Below are 21218 nucleotides of genomic sequence, written 5' to 3' on the forward strand. Positions count from 1 at the left end.
GATGACCCTTGTTGTGAGTTCTCCTGTGTGAAGAAGAGGCCTGATCTCACAAGATCTAGGTGGCTCGCCCATCCACAAGGCTGCACTACTGGAGTCCACATAGATTCACCGTGTGTGGCCACTTGATGGAAAAGATAGCTAGAGGACGCAATCTGGGAGACGCACAGTCGTACAAGGAAGAGTGTTTCTCAGAACCTCACAGAGAAAGCAGAGTGCTGCCCAGAGCTTAGCAGGATAATGGTCATTGAGACCGAGTCAGCCTCTGGGACCCACATTCTGGTCTGTGCAGGCCTAGAGAGATGAGAAAGCACCACAAAGGCCCACGAGAGAGCCACGTAGACTCCTGTAGGGCCACCATCTTTCCTCCACACATATGCCATGCAGCCCAGGGCCTGCCTTCAGGGACTATGAGAAATATGCTCTAAGCAGAAATGGAAGACTAGCAGCCTCCAGGGCTTCTTCCTAAACTTTGTGGTGGATGCTGCCTGGACTCTTGACTTGCTAGTTAAACCCACAGGACAAGCTTCAGCCACTCCTCACACAGACTTGGCTGAGTCAACCACAGCTCAGTCAAAGGGCCATCTTGGAAGAGACCCAAGAGTATTTGATGGACACCCCAAGAGTGACTTTCCAAACCTTCACCCAGTATGAAGAGTTCCACCACATCTGAAGATGAGCCTCCCCAATCAGAAGACACAGATAAACGAATACTGGTGACAAGACATCCTGAGCACAATCCCTCCTTGGTATTCCCACATCAACTCTGTTTCTGGGTCTCTACTTATGTGAGCCCCAAACTTATTTCAAATTGAATGAATCTAAGAAATTAAAAGCCAAGTAAACTCAGCTTGGTCAAGAGAACAGCCATAGCTCAAGATCTTTGGTGGGTGGTATTGTGTGGGGGGGTCTCTGACATGGGACAGGATTTCTGCAATGACAGAAAGCATTTGCTATTATCGAACTTCAGGCCTTTCATTTTGTGGAAATAAAAGAACATGAGCTCTAGGAAGAACTGTGGAAGCTAGTCAATGCAATCCCATTAGCTTCCAAAATGATTTGCCCAAGGATCCAACAGCCAGTTGGAGGCTAAGTAGAGCTGTCAGCTCAGCCCCTGACGCCAGGATCTGGGGGCCTCAAGTGGAATACAACCAGAAGACTTCTGACCTAGCTGGGATTTCGTGCCCTCATCACAAGAGACACCTCCAAATCCAGTCAGCCCAGAACTCAGATCCCAGGATCCTCTCAATGCCATGGACAGCACAGCAGAGCACTAAGAGCTGAATTATCATGTATAGCAGGCTCTAGGAGAGTTTCTCAATACTCCCTCCTTTCCCTGTGTCTGAAAAGCATAGATTCCCTGGGGGGGGTGGGGGACCATGATGGTGACAGAATGGAGGCTAAACTGTTGGATCCAGTCAAGCTATAATTCTCCTCAGGGAGAATTACAGGTTGTTTGTTGTTTTTTTATTTTTTTTAATCAAAACTAACATTTTCGGAGGGTCTAATACAAGCAAATGAAGTCATTCAGTCTTATAATGGTGATGGGTGTGTAAAGCAGACGTAATGTAAGTGGGGATATGGGCCTCAGCAAGCAAGCAAGCTCCGGCCCAACATGCAGAGCTGAGGCCCTGGGAAGCCAAGACGCTGACAGTGCAGGGTGGCTATGGAGCACTCGGGCGGTGCTTTAGGGCTGAGTCTGGGAAAGGCTGTCTCAAGACTCCCTGCTTCCTTACTGCAGAAGGACCCTGAATCCCTAATGAAATCCCTGATCTTTCTTTAGGTTATGAAATACCATGTTTAAAGATGGTGGGAGAATGGCACAATCTAAAAATCAACTACACCCTATGGGCCATTTGGGTGCATGCAGGAAAAAAATCAATAATTAACAAAGAATTTTCATTCTATTCCATGATTACACACCGATTAAAGTAAGTGTGAGCAGGCTGCAGCCAGATGAACCAGCAGACAAGAACACGCTGAGGGGAGAAATGTTGGCATTCAACACAAAGAGAGCTTTAGTATACATCAGAATAATGACCAGTGGGCAAGAATGGAAGATCAGTGCAGCGAAATCAAAGTGTCAATCCCTCCTCTATATCCAGCTCAAAGACTCTGCTTATGGAATACACAGACAGGCCTTCAGAAAGATGTGGCCCACAGGGTCTGCAAAGAGGAAGAAGGATGGAATGCAGATTCTGACAAAGGAAAAAGCTGATTGTCCAAACAGTGACACGTCACTCTTAAGAATATAACAAAAAGATATAAAGATTTGTATTTTTAGGTATACAGGGATTCAGGATGGAACTGTACTATATCAAAACCTACCAATCTAAAACATGTCTCAGAACTTTATGGCACAAACAAAAAGAAGTCCATGTAAAACTAATGAAACCTAAATTAATTAATGAACTGGCTGTGACCCATGCACCCTCATTCTATAGCATGCTACCATCGAGTAAAGCTACATGGAATCTCTCTGCATTGCTTCTCAGAATAAAACATTTTTTCTGAAAAAAACTACAAATGAACAAACAATAGTCCTTAGAGAAACCATGGTAAAGGCGACCAGAGAGCTGAATTTCATGTCCCTGGCTGTCACTGGTTATAAGCAAAGAATTGCCTCCTTGTGTCCTATGTTCCACTTCCTGTTTCTTTCTAGATTCTCCCCTCGAGGCTGTTCTTAGATGTGCTTCTCTACAGAATTCACCAAGTGAGAAAACCAAAGCCAAATGACCAAGGCTCCCTTAGCATCAGGGTAGCCTGGTGTACACAGAGGCATTCCTAGAGGAAATGTGCAGACTTGAATGTCCTTCCTGTCTTTACTTTAAAAGACATGCACAGAAGAAAAGCTGTTGTGGGTTTGATCTGGTTTTGTTGTGTTTTGTTTTACATCTTGGAAGTGTCCCCAGTCTGGGTGTCATTTTGATCATCATCTTCCTTTCTCTTACCTCTTCATCTTATCCCTCTATATCCCAAACCCAGACCTCCCCTAAAGTGTGAAGAGGAGTAGCCCACACCTGAGCTCTTTTTCGGTTTATGCTTCTGCTCATTGGCCTATGACAGAAAAGGCCAAGGCTACATGACACAACAGAACAAGAACAAATGTGAGATATCTCAGGACTCTGTCAAGACTGGAAATCAAGTCTGGCCCTATTGAAGACCGTGCCTCTCATTGCATGGCAGCTATTTGCGACTCAAAGTTCTCAGCTAACGTTCTACTTCAGCGAGTCTCCCATGCTAAGTCCCTTGTCATTTCCTACAACTACCCTTCTCCTCTGACAATCTTCAGAGTCTCTGGGCACTGTGGGCACTTCTGAAACATTTCTACCCCCATCATGCAGTATATCAACAAGGAGTCACTAAATCCCCAGCTCAAATCTCCTCAAAGCACATACGCTGGTGGCTTTAATCCCCAATGTAGCAGAGCACAGAGATGGCATCTTTGGAGTGTGGTTGTATCATAAAGGCTCCATTCTCATGAGGGGATTAACCACTGATGTGCACATGCACGCGCGCTCTCTCTCTCTCTCTCTCTCTCTCTCTCTCTCTCTCTCTCTCTCTCTCTCTCTCTCTCTCTCTCTCTCTCTTGCTCTCGCTCTCTCTCGCTCTCTCTCGCTCTGCCAACATGAAGTAGACAGCTTTCCTCCATCAATCTCTTCTTCCATGATATCCTATCACAGGACACTATGTCCACGCCTCCATGAACTGGAAGCTCCAAAACAAATTTTTCTTTTCTTTGAACGGACTGTGTCACTGCGAGGGAGCACGAGCACGTGAAGTAAGCACTAAAATGGCTCCCGAGATCTACTCTATCACAATAGAACACCAGGATGCTTTGGGTCCCTCATCACTCAAACTTTAGTAGCAGAGACTCAGGGTAGTCAAGAGCAAGTCTCACCGGGCCTGAGGGCCAGAAGCCGGTTGGCACGCCTGCCTTCAGCTGTCAATCTTCCTCTTGTTCATTGCAAGCAGATCCCTCCACAGCTCCACGTGGCTAGAGGTGGGTAGAGTAGGTAGAACAGGCAGGGTTGTGGTGCCAGAGTCCGTGTGCTCAGCCTCCTGAGGGATTCCGCATGGTATGGGGTGACATTACAGTGCCCAGAGCGGCCAGAAGCCACTGCATCAGGCGGTGCCTGAGTTGACGCAGAAGCGAGAGCTCTGGTTGGTCATCAAGGGTCTGGGTCTTTCCAGAAGGCCCTGGAGGAAAGAAATGTCAGCTTTCCGCCAGAGCCTAAGAGCGATTCTTTTAGGATAAGGAAATGGCTGGACCTTCTAAAGAATGTGGGCCAGACAAAAAGATGCATGCATCTACGAAGCACAGCCGCAAGCCCTGAAGGTCGATGAAAAGACTGTACAAGTCGTCCTATTGCTTACATTTGAATTCTTCCAGTTTTGTACTTTAGACTCGGATGGTACAGGGAAAAGGAGATAGCTTTGTATATTAAATACAAAATAATTATAAAGGAAAAGGTGAGAACCGATGAGAAGCTGCTTTCAGCTCTCGGGATCAGCAGGGCATGGCGGAGCCTTTGGGGTGCAATATGCACAACGACTTCAGCACTAGCGTTATTGGGAAGACCGTATCTTTGCTCACAGGCCCGTTTATTCTGCTCCTACACAAAGCCCCATATTGTCCACACCACTCGTGAATTCTCTCTTACGGTTCAGAGTTTTGTCTATAGGAAAACAAAATATTGCAAGGGATTTCCTCAAATACAAACTTCCTCTTGTTTGCAAAGAATCACATATACATTTGCAATCAGCTAACTGAATGGAATGAAGTTTTAAGGTATTTTATAAAACAATTCTGTTCACATTGCTTAGAGAGACCACTGAATACCTTAGGAAACTCTAACTTTCCAGACTGTGGACGCCTCTTCTTTCCAGGAGCAGTTCTTAAACACTGATGGCTCCTTTAACACTCCACCTTTCCAGGTTCCATGGAATCGTGAGATGTTTTCTTCACTGGAGCTCTCCTGGTAGCAACAAGAGAACTAGAATTCAGTCAAGAGGACACTTGATAAATGAGCTCGAGATATCTTCAGCCCCTCACACATCCTCTTCTACCCAGTTTAGCTTTGTTCCCCTAGCTGAGCTTCTCTATAAAGCCAGACTCTAACATCTAGAAGCTTCTGGGCTTTTAGCACCATGGCTAAAAGAAATAGATTTTCTTGAACTCTCAACTTTGATTAGAGTCAAATTAGATGTCGCCACAGGATTGTACCCAATCCAGTCACATGATCACAAGAACAGAGTGCTTGTTGTTGGCCCAAGCTTAGTCCCCAGAACATTCCCCCAGTGCAAAAGCAATGATATGCTAGGCTTGAATGGGATTTGAACCATCACATATAGGTCCAGGCGAGCACCTAGAGTCTGGATTGAGGCTCAGTGACAGACTAGCACCATCCAAGTTCAAGGAGCATAAGAGCTATTGGGAGGTAGTGACCATAGAAAAGTGAGTCACACACATGCTCACTACTCAAGAGGAATGAGGGAGGCACAAGTGCAGTGCACTGGCCAGCAGAGTGCAGGACCCAGAGACTTCATTCAAACAGAAGCCCTCCTCAGACCAACCTCAGAGAGCCAACACATGCCTGTGAGGCAGGGCAACCTCCTCTGCTTGTGGGCATAGAAATCCACGCCACCCAGCCCCAGGAGCACAGTCAGAAGGAACCCAGTCAGCAGTCCTGCCCAAAGGCCCCAACAGCCTGAGTTCCCACTCTGTGCTCTGGCGCTGGAATTCTTGCTCCAGATTCGAACTTGTCTTCTCACTGAAGCTCAGGATTTCACCTTGAGCTCTCCTCTGCTTTCAGACAGGAAAACCCCTCATGGACCATTGCGGAGCCATGCCAGAAAATTACCCTTGCTAATTACAATGAAATAAAGAGACCCTCTGTGCCAGGCAGAAAGCCTCTGCTATCGCTACAGCAACTGTCAGGGAAAAAGCAATCCAGACTCGCATTAAAAGAGAGAACTGAGAGTACGGCGCTCTCTCAGGAAATGGAAGGGAAATTCACATCTTCACTTTTGTCTGCCAACAGACGTCTTTACCTTGGAGGTTGCCCTTTCTGCCTGCGGATGGGTCAGACATGGGAGGGCGGGCGCAAGCCAGAAAACCCACTTGGATCGCCTGATTCTCCCGTCTCTCAGAAGAGTGCTTAATCCTAATGATATTTCCTGCAGATACACATTCACTCTCCATTGTTCTCACCACAGCACACGCTATGCTCTTGGACCCCAGTACTGAGCATTCGTGCTATGTCACTATTTCTGAGATTGAGCCTTTTCTTTGTTGAGGCTCCTGCCACACAGCCAGGGCACACAGCTTCCTTGACCTATGGTCTCCTCTGGGCCCCAGAAGTTTGTCCTGCCGGTACCTGCTGGCTGCCAAGGTTTTGCTTCATTCTCATCCTGCCTGTGCCATTCCGGTAGCTCTGGTTGGCCCTCCTCTGGACTCTGCTGGCTTGCTGCCCTCCCAGAGGAGCCACCGCAATCCCTTCTGCCCAAGGACTTTGCCGCACTCAGAACCCATTCCACCCATCTGTGTTCCGTTCTTGGTCCCTTCCAAAAAGAGATGGAGACAAGGAGAAAGAAACAGAAACCGAAAGAAACAGCACAATAATGGAACAAAAGTCTCAAACCCACCAGGAGATTGTCTGAATCCTCACTTGTAACAGATTCTCAATTCTCCCTTTCCAAGTATCCTAACAGCTTCAGGGTTTTCTCTCAGCTGGAGAGCTGTTCCCTGCAAAACAAAAATCACAAGGAAAAGCATCAGTAACTACACAACAGAAAATAGCAGTCAATGAACCCAATTTGTATAAAGTCCTCTCTGATTAAGAAAGCCATCCTGGCTTCCTTCATCGCACAAAACCATTCGAAACGGGGGGCTACATGCAACAGAAAATCCAGTGCTGAACCATGAAAGGCGATGGATCAAGGTCTTTCATCTAGGAAATCTTTAGCTAAAAAGGAGAGCAAGGGGGAGAGAGAACATCAATCAGATATTATTTCCAATTATTTTTCAAATTGAAACAGAGAAAGAAAACACACACACACATAAGCCTGACATGGTGTTACTCGAGTTTGTTGCTGGAAGGAAAGTCCTTGCTTATATTGAAGTAAAGTTCTGAAAATAAGCAAAGAACAGGTTTATTGATTTTGGGGGAGTCTGGGTGTAAAAAAAGAGAGAGAATAAAGAAATGCTCTTTGCCCGTTCTGTCCAAATGACATCCCCAGTGGCCTCCCTAATGGTGGGGGAGGGGAGGGGGCAGGTGCCTACCCGGGCACATGGACAGAACTGCCCTTAGGCGAGGGCTAATGGTATTGGCTGAGCCTGCTGTAAGCCTCTCTTTTCTAATAGCCAACTTTCTATGTGCGAGAAGACAGACAGATATTGATTGGTCCAAATGCCCTTGAGTTGACAACATCTGAAATGAAAATCCACAAGGCACAAACTTTCTGCAAGTTCAATTTCTGGAATCTGATTATGACACTGAGCTGTGAAACCTGCTCACACATGGAAAAGGCCTCTCTTTATTGTACCCCTCTTTGGCACCTGTAATTGGAGGGAGTTAAGTGGCTTCATCAAGCTTGTTATTCAAATGCTCAACAGAAAGAGCTGACTTCAGGCTAATCTTGGGGTGAGGAGGAATGTTCTCTCATTGGCACGGTGGTGCATGGCCGCAGCCAAGTGGGCTAAGGCCCATGTAGCTCTTCACCTGAACCCAGAATTACACATGGCTTAAATATGCATCCTCTGAAAGCTCATGCATAAGCCTGTTTCTGGAAAGTCCCTGCCGACAAGCTGTGAAGAAACCCCCTGATTCATGTCCCTTGCACTTAGGGGTGTTAGCGCCATCCTTTGGCAGCCTCTATTACCCTCACAATTAATTTTTCCCTTTTCTCTCCTCTTCTAAATAAAATACTGAGGCTGCAATTCACAATTCCTAATGTCCTGGGGGTCACGACACTGGTGGGTCTCTAGCCAGTTCTTATTAAAACACACCTCTGTGGTCTACACATTTCCCTCGGTCAGTATGCAGGCTGTAGGATAAGCCGTTAAATGAAAGCACACGATTCCTGAGGTTCACACCATCTCATCTGAGTCGGTTACTGAGAAGCATCAAAAGGTAAATCCTTTCCAACTAACCTGGGACATGGGTGCCAAAGAAGCTGCAGGTGCAAGACATGGCCAGTGCATTCACTCACTGACTGGAACTCCAATCCTTTATGGCTTCGTGTTCCTTTCTTCATTAATCTTGATAAACCCTCTCCAAATAATGCCAGCTTTGTCACTTCACTTATTCACAACCCTCCAGGCAGAGAAGGCTTCTTTTGAAGGTGGTTTGGCCCCTGGCATCCGTATATCAGATGACAATGCCTGTCATAGGAAAAGCCATCATAGGAGAGAATGGCCTTCTTCTAGATGGGACTGGTGGGGTCAGGTGAAAGGCGGGAAGGAGCCCCGCGAGGTGGGTAGAGCAGAGAAAGGCTCTGCTTCAGCCAGGGAAATGAGCCCAGCAGCTGATGGACTTGCTGCAGCTCCAGTGACACTGGCTCTCTGGCAATCCATGCTGAATCCCTCCTATAACCGGAGCCAGGGGAGGCCAGGCCCACCTTCAGGGGGAGCATGTCCGCTGGCCGCCACCAAGAGGATTTAACTTCCAATCAAATACATGTTTGTGGTCTGGGCTTCATGGGACACTTTGAAACACACACACACACACACACACACACACACACACACACACACACAGACACACACACACACAGACACACACACACACACACACACACACACACAGAGTCTCAGATATAATAGCTGTGTTACCTATAGGCCTCTCTGTCTGGCTCGTTTATACAAAATCAAACTTTTCATTTTTTTCCACCAAGTAGAAAGACGGAGGTTAGGTGTTGACATGGCCATGCTCCCCTGCTGCCCCCTCAGCCCACGGTGGCCCTGTGCTTCCCACATCGTACCCCCACACCTATTCTCATTGGTCCCTCTAACAGAGGGGCAGGGGTAGAAAGAGGAAGAGAAGCATTATAAAAACCCAAGGCAAAATCTAGAGGCGTCTCATTATGCAAGAAATACAGGATGCGTGGAAAGCAGTGCCAGCTACCACCACTAGCAGGGCTCGACCACTCCACGCAGAACCTGACCCCTACCTGGCACCCAGCAGGGCCCTGCTGCCCGCGGAAACGCATGGACTGGGCTCCAGAAGGCGAAGCCCTTTCTGAATTCATGAAAAGATCAGAATCTGAATATATATTAAATATATCATCTAAATACTTCATAAGAGGCAGAAAACCACCAGCTTAATTTCCAGTAGGTACAAGGCCATGGGGCCCTGCGGGTGGGAGCAGAGCCCCCGGGACACAGGCACCCCATGAGATATGCCCTCACTCCATCCAAATAGGCAAGGTTTTAAATGGCAGACTGCTTTATTGGAAAAACATAAATGTCTCAAGGCAGGAGGTGATGTGTCTCAGCACAAAAATGAGAAACTGCCCATACCTAACACCAGAACTTGCTAGATGAGAAACAAGGAAGTTCCTTGCTCCATGGGGGACTTCCTTTCAGCACATATCTAGAAGTTTGGAATCAACTGCTGCGGTTGTTCCTGAGTGCTAAGATGTGGATACAGCCCAAGTGCTCAGAACTAACCCCAGGCACCAGACAGGAGCCAGCCACACGAGACTGGAAATCCACCAACCACGAGCTCCAAAGCACACAGAGCACACCCACTTTCACAGAGGCTATGTCAGGGGAACGTCTGGCATCACGCCCATCCAAAGCCAGTGAGCCCACAGCACTGATGCTGTTAGGCTCTGCCATTCTCAGCCCACCTGGCAAGCTTTTGAATTTCTCCAAGACTTTGTCTCCTCTGATCAACTACGAAGAACATATTTCCTGCCTACTGGTCTGTTGGAGATTAGAATGGCAACCAGGTGCTTAAAAAGGCACCCACTCTTCTGTTCTTCATCATACTCAGCTCAGTTGACTTCTGTCTTCTTTGTAGAGAAAATCGACAGCGATAGGAGAGCGCTCGAGAGCACAGGCTGGTGTCTTCTTTTGAGCAGCAGGCCACCGGTCTCTGGAGGTGAGTCCATAGAGAGCAGCAGGTGTGCAAAGCTCACACCTGGTTGTTTGGTGTCACCTATCTGCCTGGGCTTCAGTCACACTTTGACAGGATTGCCTAAGCATCAAGGGATAGCTTTCTTGGCCAATCATGGACCAAGCCACCTCCACTGAGCCATTCCAAATACTGACTAAACAAGTAGAGTCATGTGTGAGGGAGGGGGAAGCCATCACTCCCTATCCTGATACCTTCTCTACCTACAGATGCCATTGAAGGGAGGGCTGTGAAGACAGCCTCCCTCGCCCTGCTCTGAGGACTCTGGTGGCTGAGCCAGGTCCCCAGGGGTGAAACCCAGTGGTCTGCTCTTCACTGTCACGACTTGACACAACCACACACAGACAGCATCTCCCCAGGCCAGTGTCACACGACCAGACTTTCTTACCCAGGGATCAGAGCCACGGCATGAATGACTATTCTAGGACGTTTATCTGCTGTACTGTCCATAGCCATACCCTGCCAGTCAGTGTGGGGATCAAACAGCTCACAGTCAGACTTCCGCAGAGAAAGAAAACTGCTTTTGTGACTGCAGACTAAAGAGCCACTGAAAACAGCCTTGCTAAGTCTCCACACATGAAAACTGAGGGCACTTCAGTCAGCTGGAGCTGAGCTCCAGGCAGGCCTGGCCTTTCCTGCCTTCGCCTGCCCTAAGGCACCTCCCTTTTGGATTTCCTGCCCACACAAGGAAGGTGGCAGGTTTTTTCACCATAATATGTGTGCAGAAAGAAAAGAAAAACTTTAAACACCTATAATTTCAATTATCCATCCCATAATGACACCAGCTTGAGGTACATCATCCAGATTTTTCTTTTAATCACAAAAAGCCTTTTGTTCCAACAACAAAAATATGATTAAACTCCACGTCCTATTTTATAACCTTCTTCTCCACTTACAAACATAATCTGAACAATTTTCAAGCCATTGCATTTGTTCTTCCACATCTTCTCTTGTCTGCCTTTGCCCACATGCCCAGCTAGTTCTTTAAGATAAACAGAGAAGGATAAATCCAGACAGTGCTCATATAGCTTAACTGACGTGCATTATTTTTATACAAAGAAATATCTTTATAAAACAAATGTAGAGAACAAATGGCTGACATCATGAGATACCAATCTCCACCTTCGTGGCAGAGCCTGCTCTCCTGAGCCCCTTGACTTTGCATCTGCTCTCGGCATTCCACTGTTTCTAGTGTGCCAGAAAGTGTTCTGCTTCCCAACATGGCTAAAGCCACCATCAACGACATCCGTTGTGGGAGCCTCCAGCTTACATAGCCTCTCTCTCTGGTGCCAGAAGAAGATGAGAGCATGTGGACAGGAGGAGGGAGTCCTTCTCACTGCCCATAACCTCTGTATCCATCTATTTTACTTTGCTATAGCAAAATGCCCAAGGCTGGGTCTTTTCTACCGAAAACAAGCTCATTTTGGCTTTCCAGCAGCATGGTCCAAGAGCATGGCTCCAGCATCTGCTCTGTTCAAGGGAGACTCCTGACCCAGTCACCAATGGCAGGTGTCATCATGGTGGGAAAGCATTCCAGGCAGAATGCAAGGGACAGCTAATCGAGAATGGATTCTTCATCTTTCAGAAACAATCCAGTCCCATAAGACACACATTAATCCCTCCGTGGTGGTGTTATGGTAACTCCTGACCTAACTACCTTACACCAGCCCCCTCCTCTTGAGGATCCACCACCTCTTTACTTTACCTCACTGGAGACCAAGCTTAAAGCACACAAACATTTGGGGTGCAGACCCAACACAAACTGAAATCGTAGCGATCACATACACACAGCGTCCAGTGTGTACCAACGTGTGTACTGACCATGACAGACGCCACTGACCACATGTGAGAATTCAGATTCAAATTTAAGTTCATTCCTGGGATTAAAGTGTCATTTCTTTGCTTTCGCCCACCACACTTCCCACGCAGCTCCCACCTTGGAGAGCAGAGATGGAAAACTTTCCCATCACAGGGGACTTACAGGGCGGCATTGCCAAGTGCCTGAAGATGGTGGTGGACCTTTCCAAAGATCAGTTTCTGTCCTGAGATCTCTCTTCACTTCTGGAAAATTCAGGAAACCATTGAGAGGTCAGTTCTCAAGGTCACCCTGTGACAAATACTCCTTAAGGTATTGGATACATTTGTTCCAGAATTTTTTCAGATCCTAGGTAACAGACAGCTGGTGAAGCAAGCTTAGCTGGTCTGACAACAAATTCTAATTTCCTAGTGTATTTTCTAAGGGAAGCTTCCCTCTACCTACTTAACACCCCAGAGTACAACTTTATCAGCATCCTGAGGCTGAGGGTGTCCACATACTTCACATAGGGCCTCTGCATTTCTGAAAGCCCCAGGGACCCCATTCATGCCCACACACTCCAAATACCCTCCAGGCTGCTGCAGTGTGGGTGGGGCAGCCACCTCCTGCCCCAGCGAGCAGCTGGGATTGTCTTTGTCAAAGCCAGTCCCAGGACCAGCACGGTTCAGTGTGGCACAGCTGGCCACCCAGATTTTTACCCTGGGAGAAAGCAAGAGTCCAGGCCTCACCTGACTGGCAAGCCTGATGTCTTGCATGAGGTGATTCCCGCTGGTTAAGACATAAAAGGCTGTAAGAGTGTGAGAAAGTAAAGGGCCTAAGGTGATCCAGGAATGGAAGCGAGCCAGCAAGGGAGCACTGGATGCCAATTGGGAAAACGTCAACTAGAGGGGCTGGAGTCAGGCTTCCAGGAGACAACAGTGCCAGACAGAGGGAGAAGAAGCCAAAACCACGTCTTGTCTCGGTCCCAGCTTTCTAGGACCCGCATAGCACACTCGTCTCCCTCTGCAACCCACTTGCACCAAACATTGGCAATCTCAAAATGTGAACATCGAGGCACATTCTCGAGGTTACTCCTTAGAACTGCCCTTGGAGGAGAAACTTGCAGCCCAGCATAGTGGTGAGGAATCCTGCAGTGTAAGTGGAATTGCTGTGAGCAGTGAGCACTGTCCCCTCAGACTCATCGGCCACTGAAAGTGCCCAAACATCATGGCAAAGCATGCAGAGCAGTTCCATAGGCCGAAGACAAAAGGGAAAGGATGGCTCAGTTGGCTCTGTGTAAGGCATTAAGTCTTCCCACAGAGCATTTGCTGACCAGAAGAGATACATACATGGGGTGGAGGGAGGGAACTCCTGAGGTCCTGGTCACCTTGACAATGACAGTGAGAGGGGATCTTAACCCCATCCTGTACTCTATGGGCATCTTGGCGACCAGATCCACTGCATCCTTGGAGAAGTAGGTGAGAGGGGAGGAGGCTCACAGCTATGTTCCATGTGCTGCCAGGAGCCAGGCACTGCTCTGCCCAGTGGTTGGCAGCCATGGGCAGAACTGCAAACAGAAGGAAGAAGCACTGGGGCCTAGAAGCTCCCCGTGCCCATCTTCCTGAAGAGTGGGGACAGGTCTCACAGAAAGGAACAAGCTGCCAAGCTCCTAATTCCGCTTCCCTGAATGTCCTGTGACTTCCTTATTTACAAATGGTGCACTGTCTATAGCTACCTCTCGTGCTCAGAGCTATCATTCTAGAACCTACCACCCACAGCTTCCTGAGAAATGCATTTTGGGGTGTGTGCGTGTGTATGTGATGTGTGTGTGCGTGTGCGTGCATGTGTGTTCACACATGGGCAGCAGTGCCCAGGGACACAGTGCATAGAGCTCACCAGCCGCTCACCCACTGCTGCCTGTAGCTGAGGTCCCAGCAAAGCTGGCTGCATGTTCACAGGCTCCTTCCTGAGTGGTCACAGTGCACCATGGGAGATGTTCTATTAGTGCTAATGGGAATGGGTGCGTGATTCACAGCTGAATCCCTGGCCTCTGGGCCAGGGAAGGGGTCAGGTTGTGCAGGCTCCTTTCTAAGGGTATGAAGTGCGATCGGGGGTGTTGCTGACTGTCGGGGCTGTCACTATCACGGCATTGGGGGAAGGTCTCTGGTTGATCCGGTTGAGAAGAATCCCACCCTGGTCTTCACAATCGACAGGGCAAAGCGCTACGAATCCCAGTGTGGGGAACCCACCAACACTGCGGCTCATGTCACCCAACTGCCATGCTCAGCTCACCAGAAACCTGGGGGCCGTGGGGCCTGTGACCCAGTCACCACGGAAAGTGTCACTTGGGTCCAGTGCCAGCTGGCTCTTCATGCTCTGGACAGCTGTTACACACCAGAGAGCACAAAAGCACACCCATGTGGCCAACAATCACAAGGGAGTTCACAGAAGATGAAAAAGAGATGACATTGGATCTGAGATGTGGGTGGATGAATGAGAGGTTTTCAGGCTGAGGAGAGATGAAGGGCATTTCAGACAGGTAAAATGGATCTAAGAGTCCTAGGTATACAAGCACAGGATGTCCACCGTGAGCCTAGGGCAGCTGGAACCTAAGTATGTACTCATGAGCTGGGAAGAGCGAGGGGCTTGCTGGGAAGGGTACCGGGAAGGGGCTAGTGACACTTCCGGTCACAGGAAGCCCACACGCTGCTCTTCAGCCAGCACTCTGCATGGAGACAGGATGACACTGTGACCCCCTGGGCATCCACCTGTCTCAGAAACAACAGCCCACCCTGTTTCTCCCACAGTGCTACCTGGCCACGTACACAGAGGCCAAACCCTCCCCACTCCCTTTCCTCCACATCGATTCTCCTTGACAGCCAAGCCTGCCCAAATCACTGTAATCCACAGTGAGTATTTGCACTCGGCTGTCTTACCTGGTAAATGTTCTTCAAGCAATCACACCTGTTTCTGTGATTAGATACAAAGCAAGACAAGTTCCCAAGCAAACCAAAGGTCATTTCCAGCCACACAGCCAAGCTAAGTATTTTAGTATGGCTTGGCGTTATGAATCCCAGCTGTCGGATGGTGGGGCGGTAGGTAGAATTACACACTCGGGCCAGGAAGGAGCCTGGCCCCCTTAGTCCAAGCCCTAATTAGAGAGAGGAGAACAGGACAGCCCCTGAAGGGGCGTGACCTGCCCAAGGTGAGTGGGCAGGCAGGGGAGGGTGCAGTACCCCTGCTCCCGCAGGCTGTTCTATGTCTGATTAACTTGTAGCTGAAGGCGGAGCTGTTTCTCAGACACCTGACAAAAGTCGTTTCGAAAGAAGGGTTCTATTTAGTCCTTACACATGACCTGTGTATTTTCTCTTCTGGAATTTGATATCTCGGGAAACCTGCCAAGCACTATTCACCAGGGAGGCCAAGTATGTAAAAAAAAAAAAAGGAAAAGGAAAACTCAGGGCAGAAAGGTGATGGAAAATAAGTTTCAAACCAGAATGAATTTCTCGCCCGGCACCAGGGATGGGGTTCTGGACGTTATGTGTGGCCCTGGGTGAAAGGGCGATGTTTTCCCAGCAGGGGCCCCTTGGGGAAGGTGGCCTCACTGAGGAGCCCTCTGCAGCCCCAGGGAAATGATCACTCTCTGAGTTTGAGCCCCAGAGCAAGGGCCATTACCCTCCCCCACACCAGTCTCACTGACTATTTGTCACATTACTTAATGTTGTTTTAGAAGCAAATTTTCCAAACCCATCCATCAACAAACCTATGTCCAGAATGATATTAACAGTAATTATCATTGTCAAGGCTCTTTAATTTTTTCTGAAGGATGGCTCAATCTATTACACTGTAATGGGTCGAGATGAAGGCCACTTATCCTCTCTGAAAACCACATACCACATTCAAAACAGCAGGAAATCGTAAGACAAGGCCTTGGCCTTAATTCCCAGCTTGCTTTTCTCCAGCCTCTCTGTATTCCTCCCTTCCTTCAGTCCACAAACACCCTCTGTGGGTGCAGTGGCCAGGACTGCTTTACCTTACACCCCCATAGTCTCCAGAAAACTAGAGCAAGAGGCAGGCTTGCCACAAAAGTGAGTAGGGGGGGGGGTCATCCCAGAGTCTTGGATAAACAGTCTGCATCATATCACATCATACCGAGCTCTGAGCATAGCTGGCGACGTCCAGACCCCACAACTGCCCCTGGGAGAGAGTGGAATCTGAGCACCTTGAAGGATACAGAAGAGATGCAGAATGGGGAGGAGAGCCAGGATGCTCCAAGGGGAGCTCCCTGAAACAGGGACTGGAGGAAACAGCAGATCCCTTACAGCGTGACAAAGAGCTGGGAACAAGAAGGCAAGAAGCTTCCCTCAGCCTGGGCCACGAGTGCCATAAGCATACACAGGGTTACCTAGAGGGCCTCAAGTGTCGCTACGCCAGTCCTGCTTGGTGCCTGCTAGTCAGAAAGAAAGAGTGACAAGGGACAAAGGAAAGCTGAGGGGCACTGAGTCCAGATGGGCTCCCCACACACCACAAAGCCAGCTTTCCTCGCCTCCCACTCCAGCCCTCTCTGTTACTGCCCTGAGCCAATACTCCCATCAGAAAATAGAATATCATAAAGTCATTTCTATCACTAAGTTTATTTAGCACAGTCCAGCCCCGAACTTAATTGAGCCTCTGTGCAAGGCCCCGCAGGGCATGAGTGGGAGCCAGGCAAAACAGCCCCCCAGGTCCCCTGAACTTCCCCCGAGCCAGTTAATCTATTCCACATACAATCTTCTTCTAGTCTACAGGGACTCGAGCTTCCGGGAGGTCCTGGTAGCAGAGGATTTATCAAGCCAGACTATAGGTGTGGGGTGAGCCTCAGATCCATTATCTAAGCTGTTGATTTTAGTCGAAATGTCAAGAAATGATTTAGTATAAAATCCGTCACAAAAGCATTTATTAAAAACTCCTTTGCTGCTCCTCATCTACAAACATTTACTACCCTGCATACAAATGTCAGCGACTTGGCCTAATATACTTCTTCATTTATTTACTATTCGCTCCTCTGGATAAGAGCCAGAAGCAATGTCCCCTATGGACGCAGGGAAGACTAGAGAGCACAGCTCAGTGTCTGGTGTCACCCGAGCCCGTTAACTGAGGTCCCCTCGGACAGCGGTCACCAGGAAGGTCACACATCCTTTGGGGGCAGACTCCTCTTCTTGTGGAACTTGCAGAGGGATGTTTATCCATGGATTCTTACTAGAACTTTCCAGGATCAGTAATTAACAAGGCCTTGGGACAGCTAAGCAGGCCCAGGAGTGTCCAACGTGCTTTTGTCAAGATGTGTCCCAGATGAACTAACCTGCAGGCTCCCTGCCTCTGTTCACCAGCTCTAGGCAGGCTCCAGGGACCCAAGTCTTAGTGCAGCCAGGTCCTGCACTGTTAGAGCAGGACACGAGGTCACACCCTGGGACTTCCGTCTCCCTTGGTGCCCAGAAGCCAGTGAGCGCCTCCAAGAACCCCGGGCAGGCTGTTGAGGTCACACAGCTGGCTGGTGACAGCCATTGCTCCAGAACCTTAGATTCATGGTTTTAGATTAAATGGATGTCATTGGGCCTGGCTGGAGGGGAGCAAGAGAGGATTCTAACAGCAGAGAGAGCCAAAGTAAGCAAACAAATACAGGCCAGTGAAACTAAGAGGGAGCTTGGGTTTCAGTGCATCCAAAACCATATTTCACCTCCGGGTGACCCTCATCTGCTTTCTGTCTCCCAAATCTACACCCGTCACCACGTCATCCTTACAACAGACTATTGATGCCTTCATCACAGGCCCGGTATCCTCCGAATTGGCAAGGCCAGCATCCAGCTGTTAACTACACTGCGGGGAGGAGCGGGTCGTCATCAGCATGCTCCACCTGAAGGCAGGCCAGCCGGGCTGTCCACATAGCCTGGGCCAGGTGGACTTGCCTCAGAGCAAATGCTCCCCTTGGCCCGCTTCAGAAACCCCACACTAAATGTGCATTCTGGGGCACCTCTTGCTGCCACAAGCCAGCATGGTCCTCATCCAGAAACATGGTGGCCAGGACATGCAGAGAGGTGTACAGGACCAGGACCAGGAGCAGCTGCAGGACCAATTCAATCCCCGGCCCCAAAGAGCATCTTGCATATCTCTGTGTGTCAGCTTATGGGCAGGGCTAGGAGGCCATGAGACTAGGGAAGGTTTGGAAGGGGGAGAGAAAAGTAGGCAACAGCTACTTGCTTCAGGAAGGGGGAAATCCAGAATCCACCAGCTTACACCAACCCTAGGATTCCACCTTTGATTCTCTTCCTCCCCCTCATGTCATTTCCTTCTTTTCTCTTTTTCTCTCTCTCCCTTTCTTCTTTCTTTCTTTCTTTCTTTCTGTCTTTCTGTCTTTCTTTCTTTTTGTCTTTCTTTCTTTCTTTTTCTTTCTTTCTTTCTTTCTTTCTTTCTTTCTTTCTGTCTGTCTTTGTTTGTTTTTCTTTCTGTCTGTCTTTCTTTCTGTCTGTCTGTCTGTCTGTCTTTCTGTCTGTCTTTCTTTCTTTCTTTTTCTTTCTTTCTTTCTTTCTTTCTGTCTTTCTTTCTTTCTGTCTTTCTTTCTTTCTGTCTGTCTTTCTTTCTATCTTTCTTTCTTTCTTCCTTCCTTTCTTTCTTTCCCTCCTTCTTTCTGTCTTTCTCTTTTCTTTCTTTCTTTCTTCTTGTAATAGTCCTGGATACTATCCTGGGCCATTGTGATCAAGGCCAGTGCTCTACCACTTGAGCCTCAGCTCCACTTCTGCCCTTTTGGTAGTTAATCAGAGATAAGAATCCCATGGATTTTCTGCCCAGGCTGGCTTTAAACTATGATCCTCAGATCTCAGCTTCCTGAGTAGCTAGGATCTACACTGGTACCCAAAACCCAATTTCCTTTTTTGATTAAGGAGCACACTAACCTTATTCAGATTTGGCTTAATGAACATTAAGCTTTTCCTATTCTATTTCCTCTAGGAGAGCATGAACTTCATGGTTTTTTTTTAATTTTTAAGTAGTTGTACAAAGGGGTTTCAGTTCAACAGGTCAGCGCCTTCATCAGCCTCACCCCTTTGATCCTTCTCCCTCATCCTTCCCTGTCCCATCTGTACCTTCAGCGTCATGGTTCTACATCTGTACCTGGAGTACAGATGTGCCTCATGTGTCTGTCCTCTTCCGCCGACCCTTCCCCCAATAAAACACGTCTGCTTCCTAGTGCACTCTTGGCTAACCCGTTCGCTACACCCCAGTTCCTCTTTCTGCCTCTTTTCCTCTCTTGCTCTGTGAATGGATGACGAAGCAATGAGGACACTGAACGGCACTGGTGGTGCCTTGGGCAGAGCAGGAAAAGCTGACAGGCACTGGCCACACTTCACAGGCCTCAGCCACGTGAGCTGTTCAAGAACCCAGGGCCACAGCTGCTAGCTGCCACGTGGCACTTCTTCCTATCTAACGTATCTACAAACTCAGGGACTCCTCGCTGTCTGCCTCCATGGCTGGAGCCATAGGCTCAGGAAGCCTGAGTTCAGTCTGTCCTGCTCAGGGCTGTGCTGAGTGGTCCACAGTCCCCCCTACTGCCTGCAGGAGCCATTGATGGTGACAGTGACAATCCCAGTTCTCAGACAGCAAAGATGTTCTGAAAGGTGGCACCCTGGGAGACAAAAGTCAGCATCAAAGCACAACAAAGACCGGCAGGTACCTCTTCCTCTCCTTCTCCTCCTCCTCCCCCCCCCCTCGCTGGGGCCACCTTGTCCCCAGGCTCACGTGTGTGGTTCCCACCCTTTCCAGTGTGTTCCAGCTAGAAAGAAGCCTGAGATGTGAAGCCAAGCCATCCACCATTTGTGGCAGGTGGGGCCTCAGCCATGGCTGGCTCTGCCACCTCAGGGCTGCGGCATCTGGGGGGCTTGCAGCCCCCGCTCACCTTGGTTATTCCTAGTATGAAGTGCATTAGTGTCACTTAACAGGAGTAAGCTCAATTATTTAGCTCTACCTAGATTTAGTTCAAATAGAAGAGTAGAGTGTACATCTGAGACTGCTGGGAAATTGATTTTTCTGCTTAAGATCATTTCATAGGGTTTCGCATGAAAACCAAATTGGGTGCAAACTGATCTCTTAGTAGATACTGAGCTTGTTTCCTATGTAAAGACCAGCCAAGGCCAGAGTCTTGATCCTACCCAGCCCGTACCATAGGCAGTTTACCATTTACAAACCAAGAGGGCATACCAGGAGCATTTGCTAGGGGGTCACTCCGTCTTCCCTCTTCACAGAAAGAAATTTGAGGACAAGCCACCTTCAAGACCTTTCAAAAAGATGACAGCTTGGAAGACGTAAGTGAAGTGCCTCAGATGGAGCCCATCTGTGGGTCCAGAGAGGAAAGACTATAACCAAGGACCCCTCATCCAAACTTGCTGCAAACATGGTCCTGAGTGGGGAATTTCTGTGGGGAAAACAGTCCACATTTTAGAGCACAAACTAAAGAATTGCAAGGATTCCAATACAGAAGAAAAACACAAGATGGGGTAGGTGCAAAGTCCTTGAGAAGAGGCTCTAGAGAGAAGCCAAACAGAATAAAGGCTCTAGAGAGAAGCCAATCCCAAACCAGGCTTTAGAGAGAAGCCAATCAGAATCAAGCCACACAGTCATGGACCAGCTGCCCTGCAGATGCTGCTTTGGGCCTGATGGTCTCTGCTCTGAGAAGAAACATGTTTAGTCTCACCCCTTGGGGACAGAAGTGACCAGAGACTCAGAGACAAACATGGGGATTGGCAGTAAGAAAGCACCAATAAATGATGATGTTCTTATTAACAGAATGTTATTAATAATAGACTATACACCACAATAGCTGACATGCTTAAGGCAAAGAACAGAAATAAACGTAGCTCCTCATCCTTTTCTAGTCCTGTGATCACCTCTAGGTCAGACGAAATCTAAGGCTTTGGAAGACAAGTGCCAGGGTCTTAACCCCGCAGGAGGCACCACTAATGATGCTGAGGATCCAAGTTCAAAACCAGCTCAGACACGTCTGGGAGACTTTCAATTCCAATTTAAAAAGTTGTAAATGGAGATGTGACCCAAGTGGTAGGGCCTTCCAGAAGTGAAAAAGAAATAGAATATCTCAAGGCCCTGAGTTCAAGCCCCGGTACAGGCACAATAATTTTTCCCCATTTCGTTATGAGGTTAATAGATGAACTGATAAGTAATCAAGTAGCTGATTCAATTTAAATAGCTATCCATGACAAGTGGGTTCTGTATTAGACGTAACTGGACACCCCTGCACT

Source organism: Megascapheus bottae, chromosome 15 (assembly GCF_031878675.1).
Source record: "Megascapheus bottae isolate mThoBot1 chromosome 15, mThoBot2.hap1, whole genome shotgun sequence".
In the NCBI taxonomy this organism is placed as follows: domain Eukaryota; kingdom Metazoa; phylum Chordata; class Mammalia; order Rodentia; family Geomyidae; genus Megascapheus; species Megascapheus bottae.